Source organism: Chrysemys picta, chromosome 4 (assembly GCF_011386835.1).
Source record: "Chrysemys picta bellii isolate R12L10 chromosome 4, ASM1138683v2, whole genome shotgun sequence".
Lineage (NCBI taxonomy): Eukaryota > Metazoa > Chordata > Testudines > Emydidae > Chrysemys > Chrysemys picta.
The window spans coordinates 3,013,891-3,020,544 of record NC_088794.1 but is presented as its reverse complement, the minus strand read 5'-3'; positions in this window follow the sequence as shown (position 1 = coordinate 3,020,544).

The window sequence follows — 6,654 nt, the reverse complement described above, 5'->3', positions numbered from 1 at the left end:
GTCTCCAGCCCCGGTCCTGGGACACGGAGTCTCCCCGCCCCCCCGGGACGTCCCAGCTCCCCCCCTCCGCCCCCACGGGGAGGGCCCAGGCCGCCTCACATCTCCCGCAGCCCTTGAAACCCGAGCCCTGCCTGGGATGCCGGCCAGGCGGCTGGGAGCGGCAGCCATCCGCCCGGCCCGAGCCCGGGGAGAGAGAACCCAGGCGTCCTGCCCCCCCCCCAACCCACTAGACCGCACTTCCCTCCGAGCCCGGGGAGAGAACCCAGGCGTCCTGCCCCCCCCAACCCACTAGACCCCACTTCCCTCCGAGCCCGGGGAGAGAACCCAGGCGTCCTGCCCCCCCCCCAACTCACTAGACCCCACTTCCCTCCGAGCCCGGGGAGAGAACCCAGGCGTCCTGCCCCCCGCAACCCACTAGACCCCACTTCCCTCCGATCCCGGGGAGAGAACCCAGGCGTCCTGCCCCCCCCCCGCCGCTCTAACCCACTAGACCCCACTTCCCTCCGAGCCCGGGGAGAGAACCCAGGCGTCCTGCCCCCCCTCTAACTCACCAGACCCCACTTCCCTCCGAGCCCAGGGAGAGAACCCAGGCGTCCTGCCCCCCCCAAACCCACTAGACCACACTGCCCTCCCAGCGCTGGGGAGAGAACCCAGGAGTCCTGCCCCCCCAACCCACTAGAGCCTACTTCCCTCTGAGCCCGGGGAGAGAACCCAGGAGTCCTGGCTCCCAGCCGTCCTGCTCTAACCCACTAGACCCTGGTCGGATCCCGTCTGGGCTAGCAGGGGGCTGCAGGTCGGGAGTGAGGGGCACCAGCAGAACTGTGGGGGGGCAGGGCTGGGCTAGCAGGGGCTGCGGGTCGGGAGTGAGGGGCACTGGCAGAGCTGGGGGGGCAGGGCAGGGCTGGGCTAGCAGGGGCTGCGGGTCGGGAGTGAGGGGCACTGGCAGAGCTGCGGGGGGCAGGGCAGGGCTGGGCTAGCAGGGGCTGCGGGTCGGGAGTGAGGGGCACTGGCAGAGCTGGGGGGGGGGGCAGGGCTGGGCTAGCAGGGGCTGCGGGTCGGGAGTGAGGGGCACCGGCAGAGCTGTGGGGGGCAGAGCTGGGCTAGCAGGGGCTGCGGGTCGGGAGTGGGGGCACCGGCAGGGCTGGGGGGGGGCAGGGCTGGGCTGGCAGGGGCTGCGGGTCGGGAGTGAGGGGCATCGGCAGGGCTAGGGGGGGCAGGGCTGGGCTGGCAGGGGGCTGTGGGTCGGGAGTGAGGGGCACCGGCAGAGCTGGGGGGGGCAGGGCTGGGCTAGCGGGGGGCTGCGGGTCGGGAGTGAGGGGCACCGGCAGAGCTGGAGGGGGGGGCAGGGCTGGGCTAGCAGGGGCTGCGGGTCGGGAGTGAGGGGCACCGGCAGGGCTGGGCGGTTGGGGGACGGGGGGATGGGGGAGGGCCGGGGCGTCCCTGTCTGAGCGATCGGTGTCCGGGGGTTTCCGCGCAGGGAGAACAGAGTGGCTGGGAGTCAGGGCCTGCGGGAACCTGTTCTGGGAATGGAGGCCCCAGAATCCCTTGGGGCAGGGTGGGGTGAGGGGTGGGGGTTGCAGGTGGGAGCTGGGAGAGCGATGAAGGGAGAGTCAACCACAAACCCCCAGGAGAGAGCCCAGGAGTCCTGGCTCCCAGCCCATCCCCCACCCAGCTCTAACCACTAGCCCCCACTCCCCACAATCTCATACCCATCCCCCCAACCTCACTGCTGCTGCCCCCTGCCGGCTGCGGGCACCCACCGCCTGGCCATCCCACCCCACGCCAGCCATGCCACCCCCCCGGAGATGTCTCCGATCCGCCGCCAGCCTTGTCTACACACAAAACGCTCCAGCCCCATGTAGACGCACCTGGGGCCGGCCGGGCTGCTTGGTGGAGTGAATCCGCCTCGTCGGCAAGCAGCGGCTGGGTCTGGTGTCCACCGAGCGCCGTCCGCACCGGGGCTCAGGTCGGTAAATCTATGTCTTCTGGGGGGGGGGAGAGGGGCTCACACCCCCGAGCGACGTTGCGACTTAATTCCCAGGCCTCGGAGCCCACAGAATAGGCTCCGAGGAGGCCGTTCTCTCCCCAACTCTGGGAGGGGAGTGGGGGCTGGCGGGTTAGAGCAGGGGGGACTGGGAGCCAGGACTCCTGGGTTCTCTCCCTGGCTCTGGGAGGGGAGTGGGGTCAGGTGGGTCAGAGCAGGGGGGGCTGGGAGCCAGGACTCCTGGGTTCTCTCCCTGGCTCTGGGAGGGGAGTGGGGTCAGGTGGGTCAGAGCAGGGCGGGCTGGGAGCCAGGACTCCTGGGTTCTCTCCGGGCTCTGGGAGGGGCGTGGGGTCAGGTGGGTCAGAGCAGCGGGGCCTTGAGCAGCCACAAAGCCAGCTGCTGGGCCCAAGCCCATCTGAGACATTTTCCCCTCTGGTTCTGGGAGCCGGAGGGTGATCCCCGCCCCCCCCCCCCCGGGGCGTCGCACGCCAGGCAGTGCCGTGAGGTGAGAGGGGCGGGGGGCTGTTCGGTCGGGTTGCTGGGGGGATCTCACCGCTTACCCCACATGTCCGTAGAGGAACTGCTGAGAAATAACCAGGATCAAAGATGGGCTGTGGCCATCCTAGTCCCAGAAAGGAGGATGTCAGATCCCCCCAGCCAGTGCCCGTCTCCTTGGGATCAGGGTGAACCAGGCGCGCCCCTCGGCTGGGCGCCACTCCCTTGTCTTGTCGCCGATGGGCTCCAGGGGTGCGTCCACACAGAGGCCGTGTCGCGGCTCCGGAGATCCCGTCCACGCGGCGGTTCGGGAGCCCTGCAGGCCGAGACCCGGGAGCGCCCAGCCCCGGGGTCCTGGCTCGCCGGGGAGACGGGCCCAGTAGGTTCTCAGTGCCCACGGGCCAGGGTCTGTCGGCGGGAAGGATGCAGAAAGCCACCGCCCTGCCCCGGTCTGACTCCGGGGTCTGACTCCTGGGGGAATGTCGCTGGGGGTCACCGGCCTCCGGCATCTGAGGGTCACACCAAATAACCGCCTGTCAGTGGCCCCAGCCTCTGTGACCAGCGGCATTTACCCCCTCAGAAATGAGGGTGATCATTCTTCAGTGTACGGGGGGGCTGGGAGCCAAACCCAATTTCCTTCAGGCTGTGGGGAACCCAGGGCTGAGGTCGCAGGAGGGGAGGGGGTGCTCTCCCCTCGCAGTCAGTGCTGACCAGAACTCCTGGGTTCTCTCCCCAGCTCTGGGAGGGAAGTGGGGGCTGGTGGGCTAGGGCAGGGGGGCTGGGAGCCCAGACTCCTGGGTTCTCTCCCCAGCTCTGGGAGGGGAGTGGGGTCTAGTGAGTCAGAGCACGGGGGCTGGGAGCCAGGACTCCTGGGTTCTCTCCCCAGCTCTGGAAGGGGAGGGGGGCTGGTGGGCTAGGGCAGGGGGGCTGGGAGTCCAGACTCCTGGGTTCTCTCCCCAGCTCTGGGAGGGGAGTGGGGTCCAGTGGTTAGAGCAGAGGGGCTGAGAGCCAGGACTCCTGGGTTCTCTCCGTGGCTCTGGGAGCAGGAGGGGAGCTGGAATTTGGTGTGGGGGTGGGGCCAGGGGAAGAGTGCATGGTGGGAGGAGGTTGTGTGGGGGCTTTCGATGATCCCACCCTCACCCCGCCGGCACCAGGAACCGGTTGGGCAACTCCGACCTGTCGGGCTGGCACCAGAGAGACAGCGCTTAATGAGAGAGTGTGAACAGAGTGGGCCTTGGGGCAGGCGGGGCTTGGAGCCAGGACTCCTGGGTTCTTTCTCTGCCTCTGGGAGGGGAGCGGTGTCTAGCGGTTGGGGGGCCTGGCAGTCAGGACTCCTGGGTTCTTTCCCAGTTCTGAGGAGCTGGATGGAGGTAGGGGGCTGAGGCTAAAAACTGTGGAATGGGGTGGTACTTGGGGGGGCCCTGGGCTCATTCTGGGGTGTCCTGCTCACATTTCCACAACCCTCTAATCTCTCCCACCTTTCTCCAGCAGGGTCCCCCAGTTCCTCCTCCAGGGAGTCACCCACAATCCCCAGGGGCTGGGAAGGACGTTCCCGAGGTACATGACAAGATGAGAGCCGCGCCGGAGACGCCACCCCTGGGATAGGCTGGCCCTGCTGGCGGCGGAGGGCCTGCCCTGGGCAGCCCCACGGCGGACCCAGCCTGAGGAGACGCCCCGGTGCTGGGAGGTCCAGTGGCAGAAGGTTCCGCAGACCCAATGTGAGAGGGGAGACGGGACATCGGCCAGGAGACAGCACCAGGGCCCCGTCTGGCTCGCACCTGCCTGTCACCCTGAGGGGAGCTTGTCGTGACTCACGCTAACCTTTGGCGCCAAGGCCTCCAGCGTCCTGGAGGCCGGCCGTGCTGAGCATTATGGGAAGGCGAAGGCGGCCATCTTGGGAGAGCAGTTGATGTGACTCTCAGCAGCCAGGCCTACAGCAGCCTGGAGGCCAGACACAACAAGAATCATGGGAAGGTGAAGGCGGCCATATTGGGTGAGGGTAAGACAGCCATCTTGAGAGATCATGTGGGATGGCTCATGCCAACCCTCGGCACCAAGGCCTACAGCAGGCTGGAGACGTCAAGGGTTATGGGACGGTGAAGGCGGCCATCTTGGGCACAGGCAGGGCGACCATCTTGGAAGAGCAGTTGATGCCACTCACGCCAACCTTGAGCACCGAGGCTTATAGCAGCCTGGGGGTCGGAGATGGTAAGGGTTAGGAGACGGCAAAGGCAGCCATATTGCGAGCGGACAAGGAAGCCATCTTGGGAGAGCAGTTGACACGATTCACACCAATCTTCAGCAGTGAGTCCGTTTTCCTCCTGCTGGGAGACTGGGGGTAGGCGTGAGAGGCCACCTCACCCAGGGGATTGTGGGTAGGGGCAGACGAGCTGCAGGAGCATTCCCATTGGCTTCAGTGGACGTTGGCTCCCACCCATAATGCATGTGGTCATAGCGCCATCCAGTGGCTAAAAACGAACCATTACTTTCTAAATTTTGGAGGGAACAAACCTACTTTGTTAATTTCCTTCTAAAAATTTTTTGTGGAAAGCTTGCTAATTTATTTTCTTTTTTTTTGCAGGAAAAAATTGATTTGGGCCATTCTTTCTAACCACATTTTTCGGGGGGAGGGGGGATATCCATTTTTTGTCATTTCTTTCTAAATACAATTTGGGGGACGAACACCAGTTGTTGTCAATCTTTTCTACTTTTTTTGTGGGAAAGGCTGATTTTTGTCATTCTTTCTACAAAAAAAAAAAAAAAAATGAGGGAGAAATATCCAGTTTTTGTCTTTTCTTTATAAATGTTGCCGGAAGCAAATCTATTGTGGTCATTTCGCTCTTGTTTTTGTGTGTGGCAAACCTCCTAGTTCTTGTCATTTTGTTCTAAAATTTTGGGGGTGAAAGCTCCCCACACACACTTTTTGGCCTTTCTTTCGACCCTTTCATAGCACCACTTTGCCATGTGTTCCCCCAATGGATAACTGACATCCCAAATCTCTTTCTTTCTTTCTTTCTTTCTTTCATCAGTTGCGACTCTCATGGGCTAAAAAACCAAGGGCCATTTATGCTGGTATCCCACCTCCTCCCTGTCCCCCGGGATCAGACCCATGGGCCCATCTAGCCCCGTATCTGGTTTCTCACAGTAGCCAGTCCCAGCTGCTTCAGAGGAATGTACAATGGGCCCCCCTAGTGGACAGCTCTGGCATAATATGCCAGGAAAAATTGGCTCCTGACCTCCCTCAGCTATCGGTTATTCTGAGCTCTGAAGCATGAGTGTTAAACCACTGCCAGTCATTTTAATCCTTTCCTGTCTAACTCTGGCTAGTTTGATTTTTATTTATTTATTTATTTATTTCCCCCCTATGATGCCTATTAAACTCTAGTTGGCAATTTCTGTTGGCAATGAGGTCTGCAGGTTTGCGGGACGATGTGTGGGAACCCGAATAAACTGTTTTGTGGAAAAATCTGTGATTTGGGAATTTTTTTTCATTCCAAATCAGTAAAAACAAAATAAAAAAAAATACATTTCCCATGAAAAGCAATTTTTGAGAACATTTCATTTTAGGCCAATCGAAAATGTTTCATTTACATAAAATCATTTCATTTCAATTTTGACTATTTAAAATTTGCTATTATAATTTAATCACACAAAATGAAATAAGTTTCAAAGTAAAATCAAAATGTTTCATATATTACATTGTTATCGGTGAATGCTGGTACATGTCAGTTTCACCAAACACACACCAACCGAGGAAAAATATTTCCATCAAGAATAATCAAAATGTACAGCTAAGCAAAACGAGTAAAATGCTGGTTTTGGATGTATTAGAGTTTGATTTAAAAATATTTACTCTGCAGACTTTGACATATGTCACTGACAATTTGTTTTGATGGTTTATAAAGCTTTAACGCTTTCAATCAAACCTCTGCTGTCTTAAATAAGGATCATTTCATCCTTCCCCTATAAGTCTCTGCAACTATGAAAATTTAAATAGATAAAAATGGGGGAAAACATGTAAACCCCATAATTTCAATGGGAAGAATTGAAAATAAAACAAACACGGATATTTTCCGACATAAAAAATAAAAACCAAGTTGCACCAAGGCCTGTTTATAAAGATGATTGGTGTCATTAGCCCCATTGTACGGATGAGGAAACTGAGGCCGGGAAAG